This window comes from Halichoeres trimaculatus, unplaced genomic scaffold (genome assembly GCF_033239565.1).
Source record: "Halichoeres trimaculatus isolate MK-OKI-2021-1 unplaced genomic scaffold, fHalTri1.1 fHalTri1_scaffold_23, whole genome shotgun sequence".
Lineage (NCBI taxonomy): Eukaryota > Metazoa > Chordata > Actinopteri > Labriformes > Labridae > Halichoeres > Halichoeres trimaculatus.
This window is the reverse complement of record NW_027437201.1, coordinates 19,375,523-19,393,384: the sequence shown is the minus strand read 5'-3', so window position 1 is coordinate 19,393,384 and position 17,862 is coordinate 19,375,523. Positions and strand designations below refer to the sequence as shown.

The following is a 17,862-nucleotide window of genomic DNA, read 5'->3' as shown; positions in this document are numbered from 1 at the left end:
CGGACATGAAAGGCAAACATTTATCTATGGGCCTGGGACACAGTCATGCTATAATGGGAGCAGAAACATCCTCCTGCAGCGAGCAGAGCTGCTTAATGTCAGCGCTGGAACCAGAGACCTTGACAGACATCAGGCGGAGGTTAGCTAGTTAGGACTTGATGACTTTCATCACGGAGGCAGGGGCTAGGCTAACGTTAGCTCTCACTTATCAAAGTTCAAAACAAGAAGACCCACGGTCGTGAGGTGTTGATAAACCGAAACCTGAGCCCCAAAAACTATGAGAGCTGTGTCTTTGAGTTTCAGCTATTTAAATCACTCATCACCTCACTATTTGCTCAGTAGTGGTCCCAACATGTGTCAAAATAAATATTTATTCCAGCGGTTTAAAGCCTGAAAGAGCTGCCTGACAAGGAGCTGAGTGATCGCTGCAAAACCTGAGTGAATCTGATGATTAATGGTGGGAAAGATATGTCACAACTTGTTGTTCTGCAGCAACGCACCATTCAGCCACAGATCCTACCTTTCTCCTTTTACACCTTATGAAATGCAAAGTCTACAGGGCTCATACTCGTGGTTTATTGCAATTCATCACACTTTGTGTCCCAGTAAACTCTCCATACGAGCAGAAATACCCACGACTCACAGCTGCACGCCACCTAAAGAGGGACAGGAGACTACAAAAGGAGAAACTGTCAGAAAATCTGTGAAAGCGGGGTTAAAGGAAGGCAAAGCACCAGAGCTCCAAAGTGCTCTGACACAGGAAGGGAAAGAGGAAGCTGTTAATGTCCTCATGGTCCCATCAGACAGGAAGTGCTAGAAGCAATGCATGTGCCAGAGCATATGTGGCTGTGTGTGTGTGTGTGTGTGTGAGGGTGTCAGACTTTCTATACGAGGCTGTAAGTGTGGAATTGGGAAGTGTCTGTATGTTGAAACTGTTTGTGTGCGTTACTTTTTCAGTCATTGGGTGAAGCTGGAAAAATGATAGCAGCATGCTTCATAGTGGAGAAATGCTCAAATGCAGCTGTGAGAAACAAAATGCAGTTCCTTGGGTGTCCACTAGAGGCAGTGTGGGGTGCCTGTCGTGTTGTTTTGGTGTTTTTCCACCTCTGCAATCAGCTCAGTGCATCCAGCTTTGACATTTTTTTGCGCTTGAGTTCAAAATCGTTCTAAAAATAAATGTCTTCTTGTATTTATAGAGAGTAGATTCACAAAAAAATGTCTTAAATAAAAGCAGGCACTCTTCTCAGAAGAGTAATGAGCTTTTAATTCAAGGTAGCAGCTTTCCCCCGAGCTCTCCACTTCAAGTGTTTCCATCCACTGAAGAAAAAAGCAAAGTGGTCAGAGTGTGGTCAAGTAAAATAAACATCCCCATAAGTTTCTAATTTAAACTCTGGAGAATGTGCCATATAGCTGCATATACTGATGCTATGAGTTGGACTTTCAACCGCTGTGACAGAAAATCACCCTAACAGCTCTCTTCCAGCATGCACTGGATGGCACGGGTGGAAAACAGGATGAAAAAGCTACGGGTGGGTTGCATTTCACATGCCACGCGGGGGGAATTCCCCCTCCGTCAGAACATAAAGAATCAATTTTCCTGCAGAAAAGCTGTGAAGGGTGGGGTGGGGTGGAGGGTGATGGAGGGCTTGGTGGTATTCATACTTTGATGGAGGAATTGGAGAAGCCTCTAAACTTGACTTATTGTACAGAGAGATAAGCTGAAAGGAGACTGTGATGGAGGAGTAGGAGGAGACTGGTGGTTTTTAAAGTGGAGCTGATGTTTTCATTCTTCTTGTGGCCAGCAGAGGGTGACCACACTGGTTGAAGATGGTCTAAAAGTAAGACGTTGAAAGCATGTCATCCCGCTCTTTAATGGCTTTCTGTGGCAGCTCCAATCAAACTCAAAGCTCTTACTCTGGCTTACAAAACAGAGACAAGAACAACTCCTGCCTACCTGGGGTGCCTCATCCAGGTCTACACTCCTTCTCAACTGTTACGCTCTGCCTGTGAAAAACGCTTGGTGCTCCCAGCCCAGCATGGCTCCAAATCTCTAGCCAGACTCTTCTCCTCTATTGTGCCCAAACGTTGGAATACATAACTGAACTTTGTGTGATCCACAAGGTCCTTTTCTACTTTTAAGAGGGGTCACTTAATCTGACCCTTCTCCTCTTTGTCCTTCATCCTTCGAATGAGTTAGATGGTCTCAGACCTAGGGATGGGTACCTTTCACATTTGAAACGATATAATACAGATGCCTGGTAACTTGCAATCCGTATCAGAACTCAACGGCACCAAATTTCTGTACTTTTTTGTGTTTATGTGTTAAAAAAATATCAATTTGTTTAATAATACACTCTCTATGTTTTTCAATTTAACACATTTATTCTTCAATATACAACCTTGCAATGCTGTGTTCATGTCCAGCATGGAAAATCGCCTACTCTTCCACTACCTTACGGTCATAAGGATGCGTTTAGGAACCTAAACATGGTACCTTTAGCTTTTACGTGAATCGGTACCTGGTACTTCTGACAAAATTTGGTCGGTACCAATGGAAGTACCTAATTTGGTACCCATACCTACTCAGACCCAGGTCTTTGTGAATATTATGCACTGATTTTTAAATGTTGTTAAAGGTTATCCAATATTATTGATGTTGGTTTTTAGTTGTGGTTAGCTGTGGCTACATTATTTTACATGGGAAAAAAACACTTCTTCTGGCACTAGATGGCAGCACCTAAGGTGAAATAACTAACAAAGGATTTCCCTTCTGTCTAAATTCTTGCTTGTGTTATTAGCAGCTCTAGACAAAACCATTTGCTAAACTAAATCGCAGAATTGTAGAAAGGAGGGTGAACTTAATGCATCTTCTGAACTGAGGTTGCAAACCTACTCTCTCATGCTAACTGGCAAAGGAAAAAGAATCTGCTCTAAATGAATCAGAGAATAATCAAGATGATGAACTTCAGAGCTTTATTTTGAAGACAATGTTCACTTCACAAAAATACAGAAGCTCCAGCTTCAAGAAAATAAAGACAAATTTATTGGAGTGAACTGAGAGAAATCGACAGCACCGTGTTACAGCACAGAAATAATGACTACACTCTGATTGTTTCACAGCGGTGACACTCCAAGGAACAGATAAAAACTCACTTCATTTTCACAAAACCACAGGAAGGTGCTGGATTTCATTATCTGTCTAAAGACTCTCGTCTTTCAGCGTTCAATCATTTTTCTGTAGCTGCAGGTGAGCAGGTTGGTAATTACCTCAAAAAGCCCTCTGTGCTCCTCCTGGTGTTTCTAAAAGGTGCAGAGAAGATTCTAGTTGTGGTATAAAGAAAACCTAAAACACCAAAAGCCAAGGACGAGGCTTCCAACTCCCTCCTTTCAGGGCCTCTGTGGGAGAGGATTAACCGTGACAGTGAAATGGATTGTGTCTCATTCGAAACTGAAAAGTGCATCAAAGAAATATGGGTCAGAAATGTCACAAAGACACCGCATCAAGCCACTGAAGACAACATGTAAAGATGGGAGGTCAACGATTTAGCCTCCGCGCTGACAGTCTGTCACAGGGGCCAAGTCAGATCTAACCCTTCCACTCCGCAGAGAAACAGAAGATGATAGCTGGCAAAACAGAAGGAAAGAGAGTCGGGCTGCGGACCAGGCAGCTCAGCTTTGAGTTAAGAGCTCGAGTATCTTAAGAGGAGGACAAGCTTTAAAGTGAAGTCTCTTCATTTCGCTAACTCCTCCGAGCAATGCTATCGCTGCTGCCAGTGCGGCCTTTTCACCATCCTCCCGACATGAATGGCTCCCTTTGTCGAAGTGAAATTCCACTGGCAAGTCTCTAATTAGCTGGAGGGCTCTTCTCTTGCAGACCTGCATGGGTAGAAAAGACAGGGCGCAGGGAGAGAAGTAGCTCGCTGTGAGTGGAAACTGGGCAGACAATAAGGAGCCTGAATGGAGGAGCGGTCATATGATGCCCTCCTGCTGGAGACAAGACTAACCAATAGTATAATTTGAGTGTTGGGAAACGAGGGGAGGACGAGGAGCGTGCGTGAGGGAATGAGTTTCTCCGTCCTGATGCAGTGTTGGCTTTCACGGCAAGAATCTGACAGGTGGTTAACCAGCGATGCGATGTCAGAAACCAGAATGACTCATCCAGATAGTGTCTGCATTGAATTGTTTGGGTATAGCTGAAAAACAAAATGCAGCAACTATTCTGCCCGTCAACAGCTGCTGATTGGACGAATGCATAATTAAAACTCATTAGCCATCTCCTTCTTCTTGGTTGTCTTTAAACCACAAATAGCTCAAGAAAACTCATCATGGAGAGTTTTTATCAAGTTTGGCTCCATGATGATGTCACTGTGGTGAGAAATCATGCTCAACTGCATCATGGGAAATGTAGGATCCAGTATTTTTCCAGTATCATCATGATGAAGATATTCTTCATGTGTGAATGTTGTGTACAGATCAGTGTCCCATGTCACATTGGATTTCATATGCGTCAGCCTGTCGTGAGATCACATGCTGGTGCTATATTTGAACTCACTGGATAGATATCTTTCATAGAGTATCAAGCATATACTGGTGCAGTGTTGGGTAGTGTTCCACGGTGTCTGATCACAAACTTTAGGAATGAAATCAGGGAGGAAAAAGCTTTAACAGGACATTTAAAGGTGCATTTTCCACAAAAACCTCCTGACACTGACGTCTACAGGTGGATTTGAGTGGTCTGTGCATCAGACGCATCGACAGAAAGTCATAGCAGAGAGCATTGTAATCAGTCTGCTTCCTGTTTCCTGTTGTAACCAAAGGAAGTAAGAGTAAACAACATGAGCGAAACAGAGTGGGAATTCTCATGTAGATAGAGTTTGATCAATGCCAAACAGACGAGTACGAGCCCTTACTTGTTGCTGTCCCAAACAAAAATTTAGGTAGACAAGAGAAAATGAAACCAAGGAAAAGAGTGAAATGGGAGGATTTCATTTCAAAATGGGCTCAAAGATAGATTGATGGTTTTGTTAATGGAGAAATGAGGCGGATGGATGGATAGAGGGATGGATGGTCAGAGGAGAGAGGTTTGTTGGGCTGATAGATGGATCGGTGGTTTACGGTGAGATGTTTATAAAAGCGTGGTCGGGTGGACTGATACACTAATGGACGACATGATGCAGACCTCTGCAGAGATGGGTGGACAAAGTGCAGGAGGGATGACGTAGATGGTGAGATGGATGGATGGATGGATGAGAAACTAATGGCCGATGTATGGAGAGATGTTTATGTAAGGAATGGTGGACGATGATGACTTGTTGAACAGACCTGTGGATGAAGTCAAAGATGAAAGGATGGATTTTAAAGTCGTGTTGATGGATATTTCTGATTCATACAGTGTGGTTATTTTAAGCCCTGTTTTCACCAAGTGGTTCAGTTTGGTTCGTCTTAGCACCGCACACTTTTAAAGGTGTTTCTACTGACTTATCCCGGGACAGATCTCCAAATAACCGAGACGAGCCATCCCACATTTTGGGACCCTTCTGTAGGGGAACCAGAGTAAGCTAATCTGATCCCGTAAGGTGGAGCTACAATACTGCAGTCCATTGATTGGTCGAAAGAATCGTCACTTTTTCTCACACCAGGGGTATAAAAAAAAGTCAAAAATAGATTTATCAAGATTTTTTGTTTGACATTATCAAAATCGTGCTTCTTTTACAAAACTCAGTTTTATTTTTCCAAATTCGTATTCTTCTTTTCAGTCGTTGTTTACAAACTGGATTGGAAAAAGTTACCTCTTTTCACCAGTAGGGGGTGAAATGTTTCTCTCTGACCCAAATGGTGTGCATAATGGACAATATGGCTCTTGATATACTCTGTAGACATCATAATCATTTAACTTTGTTGCATGGTTTGGTTTTAAAAAAGCAAATTAAAAATCGCAAAAATGGCCAATATCGCAAAAATCACAAAAATAGTAAATACTAAAGAATCACATTTCAAATCCAATCGGCACTGATACACTGTGTCATGCTACCATGTCGTCACTCTATTATGTAACTGATGCGGCTATAAGCATCCAGATTACACACCCCTACCACCAGGGGGCTCAGTTGATGGTGGAAACTCAAACAGGACCAGGCTTAACCGAGCCAACCCGGACCAAACGTACTGATCTAAACCGGACTGCTTGGTGGAAACGTGGCTCCAGAATGTATTGAAAGTTTTCTTCTGACCTACAGAAACCTCCAAACGAGATTATCTAATTATCTTATAGCTTTTAATCAGGCCGGAGGTGTTCCAGGAAAGACAGAGGGCGAGGCTCTGATAAGATGCATCAAAGGCTGAGACTCGTGCTCACCATGACTGATTGTCTGATCCTTATCTCACCGAGCCCGCCCTCAAAGCCCCAACACCATCGTTAAATCTTTACATTCGTCAGAGACAGCTGTAGATCCGGCCTCTCATCACTTCATGGAGCTCCTACAGCCCATCTGTGAGGCTGGATGTAGTTCAACACACTGGATTACAGTCTGCATCTCCAAAACGTGACTTTGATTCTTTTGCAAGACTCCTTCTGCTTCCTTTATTGCCCAAAAAATGCCAAATCTAAATCACCCATAATGTGATCTCACTCCATGAGAATCCCACAATGGGTTCAAGGAAGTCTGAAACAGAAGCAGAAAGTCTTCCCACTTCAGAGGGCACTGAACTGAAAACATCTTGAGGGTAAATTCTGGCAGTGGGCCCCAAGTTCACCGATACCCCCCCATCTCTAGTGGCTTTGAACTACAGACCAGGGGGGGTGAGGGGGACTCGCTGGCTTGTCAGAGCAGTGAGTGATGGTGGATGGAAAAAATCAGATCCTCCCCTGGCTGTTCTGCCTTCAGGGGAACGTGTGTTCTGATCCTGCCGACCGCGCCGCGCACTACTAAACATGGCGAGCCATAAAAAGCAGTCGCTCTAAGGGTTCAGGGTGTCATCACACGGATCATACAAAGAACTCAATTACACCTGCAGACATCATAATCAAGCCTGAGACAGTCAGAGACTTTCTGGATGTGTCGCCTCTGGAAATACTTTGATAATTTTCTCTCAGTGCCATATTTCAACTTCTTGTGAAGTCGAGGCAGAAGTAATTAACACGATGGTTGGTTTTATTTGAGCTACTGTACGTACTCCAAGAAAAGATGCCAGACTTCACTCTTCTTCTTTTTCTTCTTCACTTTTGCACGTTGCATCATGGGTTTTCATGCTCCTTGTTTGTAGGGAAGAGCTCAAAACCGATCTGTAGCGGCTTCATCCTCTGCCAGTGGCTTTGCAGAGTTCACAGGGAAACAGTCCTCCTTAGTGGAATCTCATTTTCTAATCCTGCTCCTCACCACCTGCACGCAGACATCTCCTGCACTTAACCCAGGACCACCTCCCTTAGCCCAAATAAGCACTAAATCAGATCTAACAGCCAAAGCCCCTTTTGATCTGCTTTGGAGAAGAGGTAGAACACCAACAACCCTCCAGACCCGAAGACACGATGAGAAAACAGTGTGAAACAATTGCAGCAATTTCTGAGCGCCGGTGCCAGCAGCCTCAGGGAGCACAAACTCGTCTGGCAAGAGAGAAGAAGAAAGACAAGAAGAAAGAAATGTGTGTGGGAGAGACATCGTGAGAGTCTATTGTATCACATGTACTCCTGATGGCTGTGTACAGTCTGTGTCATGTTTCTGACTTTGTCTTAGAGTGAGAGAGTTAAAACACAAACTACAGATTCAGTAAATGTTGAGGAAGCGTTCCTCGAAGTCCACTAACACAGCACACATCATATTAGCCCTTTCATACATGTTCAAACACTGACTGCAGAGCTGCAAGAAGCACTGTGGCCTAGAAGTCAAGTCTCAAGATGTTTGCATAAAAATCTTCAACTGGAATCAAAATCTGATGCTCAAATTTGCAAAAAGGATCAACATCCAACATTTTAAATTGTTTATAAATCTGAAAATCACAACAACACCACTTCTGAGATGCGATTTTAAAGAGCTCCTCTGGTTGTTGCAGATGTTTTACGAGTCTCTCAGGAGCACTTTGGTTCTGCTTCAGATCCCTTCTTGCTTTACATGTAGCTGTTTCAACAGGAAGGCAGCCTGCCTGGATTTCTAATCTCAGTCTTTGCTTGTAAATGTGTAACCAAAGTGGTGCACTGCAAAACAAAACAAAACAATTGCACCAAAGACAGAGAAGAAAGATCTGGAGAGGAGACTTTGACAAGCAGCCAGCATTGCATCCTGGGACTTGTAGGCACTTCTGCACAGTTTTGCAGAGTCAGGGAATCAGCTCGGATTCTGTTTTGCATGCACTAACAAATCTTCTCCAAAAAACGGATGAGATGATTTTAAATGCATGACAACAAAAATCCACTTAATGGAAGAAAAACCTCTCATATGAGCGCGCAACAAGTAAGAATATCGTCAAGTTTACACAACCATGCAAAACCATTAAGAGTGTATCAAAATTTCAGGAAATAAAAAACAGTGACATTAGGAGATCATAACTTTGACATACAACCATCTGCAAACATACAAACTTGTGTGAGCTAAAGTACTTAGCGCTAAACTATTAGCCCTATCATGAGAAGTGAGGTGTTTGAAGGTGTTCACTTTAATTCAGAGGGGCTGAACCAGAGATACGACTTCATTATTTGTTTTCAGACTGATCCTCTGAGAGCTGTCAGCTGCTTCATAAACACACATGGCTTTGGGAAAGGTGGGTATGATTTATTCATCTATTCTGCCCTGTTTGTAGAATAGCTTCTGGGGATGGGCGTCATTTTTTATTAAGATGGAACATTTATTTGACAGGTGATGCCAGCTGGGTCAGTCAGACATAAGAATCAGTTCTGTGAGGAATAGAGGTGGGAAAAAAAACATCAATACGACAGTATAGCACAATACTTTGACCTGTGATAAAATATTGATATTTCTACACTTAATATCAATATTTTTGTTAAAATAAAAAGTCATATTTTGGGTAAGTTTGAATTGAAATACTTCTTCTGCACCTCCACTGCAGTAGATGGCACCAAAGAGCTACTCCACTGTATTTTGCCCATGAACTGTATAACAAATATTATTTGTTGCGTTTCGTCTTCCACCGCTTATCCGACCCCTGTTCCCAGCCACTTCCACCAGCTCCTCTGGGGGGATACTGAGGCATTCCCAGGCCAGTCGAAAGATATAATCTCTCCATCATGTCTGAGGTCTACCCCAGGGTCTCCTCCCAGTTGGACATGCCCGAATAATCTCAAAGTATATTCAAAATATCCTATTCCTAAACTTGATGATGTGGGTTTTGACGCTGTAAACATCAATGTTTTCCCTCGATTCTTGGGTCAGTTGGTTCAAAATCATTTGAAGTTAAATTTCTTACAGTGAAGTAGACTGATAAAATAATAATCATAGTCATGTTTTGTTCAAAATTAGATTTTGTTTTTTGAGTAACATTGGTTATACCAAGTGACATCTATCAGTTTCATCAAGTAACCAGTAATTTTTTTTGCAACATTAGTTTAAAGTGGGAGTAGTTCAAGCGACAAACTGGACGCACTTTTTGTTCTCAAGTTAAGTCTATGTATGAAACACTGCATCTGACTTTCAAAATTTCAAGCTCAATAAAATAGGAAAGTTTTTTTCAATTAAATGGTTAACTGTGCAGAATGTATGTTTTTTTTATATGAATCTTTTTTGTGATGTCGTGAACAAAAGTCATATCGTATCATGAGCCCTATATCTTGTTTTTAGGGGTGCACGGATCATAATTTTCTGGCCGATCACAGACCTTTAAATAGCCTGATATGTCCATACCGATTTGGGACGATACCGATTTTTATTTTTTATAACTGGCAGCATATACCTTCAATGTTCCACTTCTATTCTATTGAATGTCATTGAATCATACTTGTGAAACAATAAATTCTTTATGTTTTCCCTTAAACAACCAATAAAGTGTACTGAGTTTTAGGTCTCAGAGCAAAAAGCAACAATGGCTGGCTGTCAGATCTTCTAGGAGGTATTTGAGTTAAGTGTCATATGTAATGATAGGCCGATCTCCGATCTCCCAAAATTAAAGAAATCGTCACAGATCGATTGGTGCATGTCTACTTATCATATCCTGAGTTGACCTCCTCAGTTTTTCAGAAATCTAATTGCACATCCTCTCCCTGCCATGAGAAAAAGTTACAGTTTTATAAACTTGTTTCTTTCTATAAGCGAAGTGTCTGGATGCACTTTTAATGGTGGTCAGATTACACCACCCTCCTATACCGCAGCGCTCCGTCTTCAGGTATAAAAGCCCTGACATGAAAGTACGTTTGCTGCCTTTTACTGTATATTCCATATCTGTGGTCTGCGCTGCCAGTCAGTAAAGGCATCATTAGTGAAGAACCACAACATGACGGGAATCGCATGCCAGCAGAATACACGTGTAAACACTTCTGACGGGGGGATCATGCTCTCCCATATGGATCTGATGTAAATAAGGGACAAAAATTGTTTCTTCATGTTACTTTTGCTTTAATGTTGTTCAAAACAAAACATGTTCTGGGTTTGGATGCATGTCTTTTACCATCCACGTGATGCTCAAGCTGTAGCCTTAAACATGAGGAAATAATTCTCCAGCTGGGCGTAATGGGGATAAAACTATTTCTTCACACAAAGACAAGGATATCTGTGCCCAAACACACACACACACACACACACTCACACACACTACAGTAAATATCCTGAAGGCCGTCTCTGTGTCAATCTTCTGAAAGTGGCAAAGAGAGCAATGGTGGTCAGAGGGGACGACATCATGTTCGAGCAGCATCGCTCCCAAGGGCGCTCGTTTTGAGAGACTGGAATAAAAACTGCCGGTCGTAAAAAACACACAGCACTCAGGGAGAAAATGACTTAAGAGGGGTGAGGAGGAGGATGGCCATAAGGACAGAGATGATGAAGATAGAAAGACACTGAGGCTTGCAAGATGGAGGGACACAAGGCACTGTTGATGGGAGGCCGCACAGCTGGATGGTTCAAGGAGATGGGAGGGTGGTGCTGGAAGGGGTGAGGAGGCCAGCGGGGAGAAGACAATGCGACAGGGCTTGTCAAAATGAAAATTTACTGTTGGTCAAGCCGTAAATAGCTCCGCTCGCTGCCCTCAGCCATGTATGTGCATAAAGTATATAAAATATGTGCTGAGAGGGAGAAAAGAGCTCAGAGGGTGAGGGTGGAGGAAGGAAGCAGCAGCTATAGAATCTTTATCTGTGCTCGGCTTCACACGCAACGACATGGTCTGAATGTGTCTTATATTAAGTGTCAAAAACAAGAGCTTAAAAGATGGCGTGGAGCCTCAGGGTTCCAAAAGTGAAGCCAAAGCTGAACTGGCGTAAAAGTGCAGCTTTTTTTTACAGCCAGCAGAGGGCGACTCTTGGTATACGTCGACAGGGGAATAAACCATTAGCCAGTTAGCGCTCTCCAGCTGAGTTTATGGTCTGAATTGGGAGTTTTATTCTTTGTGAAAACAGCGGTGTGACATTTCTGTGGAAAAAGGATCAGTTTTTACTGTAAAAAAAAAAAGGAATTAAAGCAGCAAACAAGCTTCTTTCCAATAAAGACTCAAGTGTACCACCCACTCATCCAGAAACACTCGCATCTGGCTTTGCTAATGATATCCTGGATATTTAAAATTTAAAATATGGTCTTTGTCTGCAATGTCTGATTTTGGTGCGAAAGAGCTGCATTCAAAATGTGTGAAAACTTTATTTAAGCTGCTAGGAGGAACTTTCTCTGTTGATTGTGGCGCCCCCTGTGGCCAAAAATGTCACCCTGCTTTCTTTAAAACATCAATATAGTAGTTTTTTCTTGCACTACAGCATCTGTCTGACACGTTTAAAGCAGTTTGAGGTAGAAAATATGACAATTTAAAAAGTTAAAGTCAAATTTTTAATAATCTTTCTTACTTTTTTTGAGCCACAAGTAGGGATGGGAACACCTCACATTTGAAACGATACAGTACCAATGCTGGGTACCTGGCAATTAGTACCGGTACTCAAAGGTACGAACTTTTGGTACTTTTGTGTCTTTATGTGGTGATAAATAAAATCTCAAGTTTTTAAATTTAACATATTTATTCTTAAGTCTATAAACTTGCAATGCTGTGTTCATGACCAGTACGGAAAATCTCCTACTCTTCCACTGAAACAGTCACAAGGATGTGTTTAGGTACTGAAACATGATACCGTTTAATCAGTTCTTGGTACTACAGACAGAATACTATTGGTACCTATAAAAGTACCTAACTTGGTACCAATTTCTAGCCATAAGGAGGCATTATTATTAGTTTTAATTTGTTTTTAAACAGGTTAAACTTAGAAAAACTGCATTTGGACAGTCTGAATTTTCAGTCAGAGCAGCACAGAAACAGAACCCAGTTCCTACCTATGTCAGAGACTGTTTAAGCCTCAGTGTTTTTCAAGTAAACTAAAGTTATGGCTCAAGGAAAAACAAATGTGATCACTGATTTAATCTTCTGCATCCTCTGCATCAAGTAGAGACAATGAAATATGAATTTAAATGTCTGATGGACTATTGTTAAGTATGTATTGTTTAAATGTCAGTAAGCTCTTTTTATTATTTGCATTGTATGTTTGTTTTATATCTTCCTGCCCAGGAACCACAGATGAAAATTAGCTCTGTAGCTAACTCTGGCTTGACAGCTTTCTTGTTTTGCATGGTCCCTGTCAAATAAACCGGTAAAAAAAAAAAAAAAAAAAATTAAACTCCTCGCTAGAGCTCTAAATCCTCAAAGGTAGTTCAATGTTTTAATGTGCCCCTGTGAACACACCAGCAAAAGCAGATTCCCTGATCGAAATTTAGAGTTTCTTTAATCAGACGAGACCTGGACAGTTTTTTCAGGAGTGTGAATCTATGACTATCTAATCATTCGAAAGGCGGTTCGTTCAGGAAGCTGCTCCTCTGATCAGATATCATGTGTCGACATTTAAGTCACTCTGATCAAACATAGAGACGGTTGGTTGTGTAACAGAACTACAAGTTCCTCCTGATGTGATAAAGACGCTCGATAGAATCGATGACGTTCCCGTTCCTGGATGCTCTGTGTTACCTGAGGCTCTTTGATTTGTGGTTGTGTATAAAATTTGTTATGCAAATACTAACCCGGGCCTATAGAGTCTCCAGTTTATATTCATCACATTCAGCCTGGAGTGATTTTAATTTGCCTCTTGCAGACATGCTGTTGACATTAGCAGCAGTGTGTACGGAGGGAACAGAGCATTTCTTCATGGCAGTTTTTCCAAGACTGGTCTCCCCCATCATTTTAATGCAGACCAGTTGTTTTTCAAATTACAGCTGTCTCCAAAAACTCCAACTCCCTGTGTGTTTATTATTAGTCTGTGGCTTTTTTTCAGGGGATGGCTGTTAGAAATTAACTGACTTAGAGCAAGACAGGTTCAAGCTGCTGGGAAGAAAACCCTGACAACGCAGGATAAGAAGAGTAGGATCAAAGATCTGAGGTAATCTGTGAGACAGTTTCCTCCTGATTGAAATGATAAGACAGTTTGAGCAGACACAAAATGAGGCAATCAGGAAGTTTGATTCACAGGTGGGAGGCTCAGAAACTTTAAGCTGCTTTGTCTTGTTTTTGATGTTGTCTGATCTGGGAGCACAAGGTCGACCTGTTCATCCGTAAGAGCTGGGAGATTTGACAGCTTCATTGTGTTTAAGTAAATTAGATGAGGCATGGATCACGGACAACAGAGAAGCAGATAACTGATGGAGTCTGACAGATGCACGGAGAGGAGAGCTCGCATCTGGGTCATTTCAGAAACACTTCACAGCTTCAGCTTCAGTTATAAATTCACCAAGTTTCAGTGACCGCTGAAGGATTTCCTCAGGAAACTGGTGCTGTCCAAGGTGGAGATATGAAATATGCTCCTGATCCCACATGGAGCCACTCTCCTCTGGATCCAGGAAGGAAAAGGAAGCCGGAAGCTCAACAGGTGCATGACAACAGCTGGGCCCCACCAAAGCTGAAGACGTGCTTTAAATCAGCCGGCCTCAGACCCAACGCCCGGCCCAGAACAGAAGCTATCATCGTGGACCTTAAATGCGATTAGTGTCCAGCGGTAATCTACGGCCTATTCATTCCTGCTTAGAGTAGGTGACACATTTGATTCAGAGGATTAGTCCACCTCTCCTGGCCGCACAGAGGAGGAGGGGGGAATCAAAGAGGCCACATCGAGGGACGCTGAAAAAAGGAAGGAACCACAAGGAAGAGGAGGAAGAAATATCAAAGACACAGAAAAGGGGAGCAGGAGCCATGAGCCCAACACTCCGCCATAATTAAAGCAGACAGTTCCTTTGTGCAGCCATGTCATTAACATAACCCAGCACGCTGCAGGGGCCGCGGCTGCAGCCCGATCTTCAGTTAGAGCCTTCAGAACATACGTGATGAGAGACCGCCAGATACCCAGCGCCGTCTGATGCTGCAGATTTCACCACGGGAGTTCAAACTTTAGCTGCTGTAATTTCATAAGTCTCATTAACCTTTGAAAAGTTGCTTCGCCAACAGTAAACGTCGATGTAAGTCGAACTGGAATCGCATGCAGCTCCCTGTACAAGCTGCAGGAATTCAATCCTGGATGTATTTATAATCACAACCAGCTCCACTGTTCACATCCTGGTGTTTTATGACACGATAAGACACATTTAGATGTTTGCGGTTGTGATCGTAGATGCAGCCTACCACACGAAACGCCGAGGAACCATGTGACTCACCACACCGTGTCACATGTGGCTGTGGTGTCTGTTATCTGTGAGTCTGGTGCCGTCTCTGGCTCATCTGTAACTGCTTTGCCTGCAGTTTCTTTCTGCTGCAGTTTATAATTTAGCTTTTCTGCTTTTCATAAAAAGAGAAGAGAGGCGCACATGCACACTGGGGGATGGGCTTGTGGAAAGGGCTAAACGATTAAAGAAATTAATCTAATTGCGACTTTTTTGGGCCAATATTGCGATTTGGTATGCGATTTTTGTGGATGGACGTATTCTGCTTAGTTTACTAAACACAAGCAAATCTATAGAGGGATTACCAGCCTACATCATCATAATGATGCGCACGCATCTCGACTGCAGAAGCAGGATTTAGCTCCATTCATTCAGACGAGTTTGCGTTTTTTTTAACTCTAAATTTAACCTGTTATCAGCATAAAAATGTACAGTTGTTCCATGGTCAGTTTTTAGAGACGATGCTATACAACAGAGGCAACGTCTATCAAGTTTGGACCGTCACAGAGCAACCGGTGTTTTGGAGTTAATAGCCCAGAGTCACCAGTTAACAGGGTCACACTTTACACTGAAACACCAGCAACGTCTGCAGGTAAATAATCAACTCTGGACGTAGTTTCTGGTTCCTTTATTATAAACCAGGTCTCAGACTCAGCAGTCTGTGTGCTTTTTTGGTCTGGGAGGGTTTCTGATTTATTGACACACGTGTACGTCCTGGTCTGTTACAGTCTGGTAAGTGTCCATGGATAATGCAGTCATGAGCATTAAGTGACAGTTGTGTGTTTCAGTTGCTCTCTGGGTACTAGGGATGGGTACCTTTCACATTTGAAATGATGCGGGACTGATGCCTGACACCTAGCAATCGGTCCCGGTACTCAACAGTACCAATTTTTGGTTCTTTTTCATGTTCATGTGGTAAAAAATATCAATTTCGTTGATAATAAAATCTCGAAGTTTGTCTATATCTACGTATATCTACATATCTACATATTTATTCTACAATATATAACCTTGCAATGCTGTGTTCATGTCCAGCATGGAAATTGCCTACTCTTCCTCTCCCTCACATTCACAAAGATGCATTTAGGTACCTAAACATGGTACCTTTGGTTTTTATGTGAATTGGTACTCGGTACTTTTGACAGAATTCGGTCAGTACCCATCCCTACTGGATACACGCTGGATTTCTCCACTAAAAATGTCTGTCCACCCAATATCTGTCCACTTGCTGATCTCTTCTGTCCACTCACTGCTATTTCACAAACCTAGGAGCTGTTTACCATACGTTTAAGTGCTGATATTTAGTTTAAAAATGAGTTTTTTGGTGGCTAACTCCTCCATGTCAGTTGACAAACCATTATACTCTGCAGTGCTTCTGCACCCAAGTTGCGTGCACGGCTAACGGCTAACACGACAAAAGATACTGTCAACAAATAAACGCTTTCCTGTAGGCCAGGCCTACATTTTATGATGAAATGAGATGAATTGATGCACAAATTGATATGAATGACATATCATGATTTAACTATTAGAATCAAAGTAGATTGACTTAACTTCAAGCTTTGTATATGTGTCATATTTTAGCCAGAAACAACAGCATTTTGACTTTTACTGGTTTTAAAGAAGAATGAGTCCAAGTTACTATATTCCCTCCAGGTCTGTTTACATAAAACTTATTTTTTTAATTTGATCTTTTTTTAGATTGCTGCCTTTGCGATTTGATAACTGCACCCTCTTACAGTTGGATGTCGGTTTGAATAATTGTTCAGCCCTACTTGTGGAGGAAGAGTAGCTGCACAATGGGATAATGCAGCAACACTAAAAACATATCTTTAACAAAATATTTGCTAAATTTCAACAGATTAAAAAAAAGTCCTCCATTGAAACTTTGAAACAATTACCATAAACTTCCTCGTCTTCAAGCTGCTGGCGAAAAGACTCGGTACAGCAGAAGTGTGATGACACAGATATCACACTAACAGGGGGAAGTGCACAGATTCTGACGCCTCACTATTTTTAAAACCATGTATAGTTTTGTGTGTTATTCAGATTTTTTTTTTTACATCTCTCCTCTGCAGAGCTTCCTCCTCTCTGCATCAAAGCGCAGAGCGGTGGCGTGTACTGTAAACCCAGCGAGGTTTCCCTCTGTCATGTTTTTGCATGTGCTGCTTCTGTTGTGTCTCTGCAGATCCAACTACACACTCACACACAGAGGCAGAGGAGGCAGAGATGGAATTTCAAGTGCCAACAAGCGAAAAAAAAAAAAAAAGTGTGACAGAAAGAGGGAGAGGAAGTGTGTGAGAAAGATGAAGAGGAAGTAAAAGCTGGTCCACGAGTTTTGAGATGCGTTCTTTCATCCTGAGGAGAGGATGCTGGGATGCAAAGCGAGGCAGCTCCACTTTTTAACATTCTCTGCCCTTATTAGGCTGGAAAAATACAATGCTATACTTTGAGTAAATAAACCATGTGACCCAGGAAACAGCCCGAGCATTTGGCTGAGCTCAAAGGTCAGAGGAGTCAAAGCTCAGTAAATAACATTTAATGAAAGTGAACATACAGAACAATGTAAACAGTGAGATACAGAGTGTGCTGTTCTGTGTTATAGCTCTGGGCAGTGACTTCCTGGAGATCGGGGTGATAAGATTGTGACGATTTGCAGGAAATCTCTGGAGACTTTACGGTGAAATGGCTTGAAAAGAGTTTCTTTAAATGGACACGCCAGTCAGACGGCAGGGTGAGCGCTCCTCCTGCAAAGGTCAAAGTCTTTTCTGCCGTGTCACCCCCACTTTCTCTTCCTCAGAGTTCACAAAAGCAGAAAAAGTATAACAGAAAAGCAGGACGTGGTTTGCAGAGACAGTTTAAGGTAAGGGGGAAACAGACAGTCCATCTTGGAGACATGCTTCACTGCCTCATCCACCTGCAGGTAGACTGGAACAAATGTGAAGCAGCACAGACAGGAGGAGTCTGAGTGCAGCCAGCTTCACTCAAACACAGTCGTTCCACCTTAAGAGTCTAACCCGACACTCTCATATGTGCT

At 42.3% G+C, this 17,862-nt stretch overlaps 1 protein-coding gene across 1 annotated transcript in view; it reads right to left on the bottom strand.

The window, feature by feature from the left end:
- The window catches only part of thrab (thyroid hormone receptor alpha b), a 210,124-nt gene that overhangs the window by 132,999 nt on the left and 59,263 nt on the right, over positions 1-17,862 (bottom strand). The window lies entirely within an intron of this gene.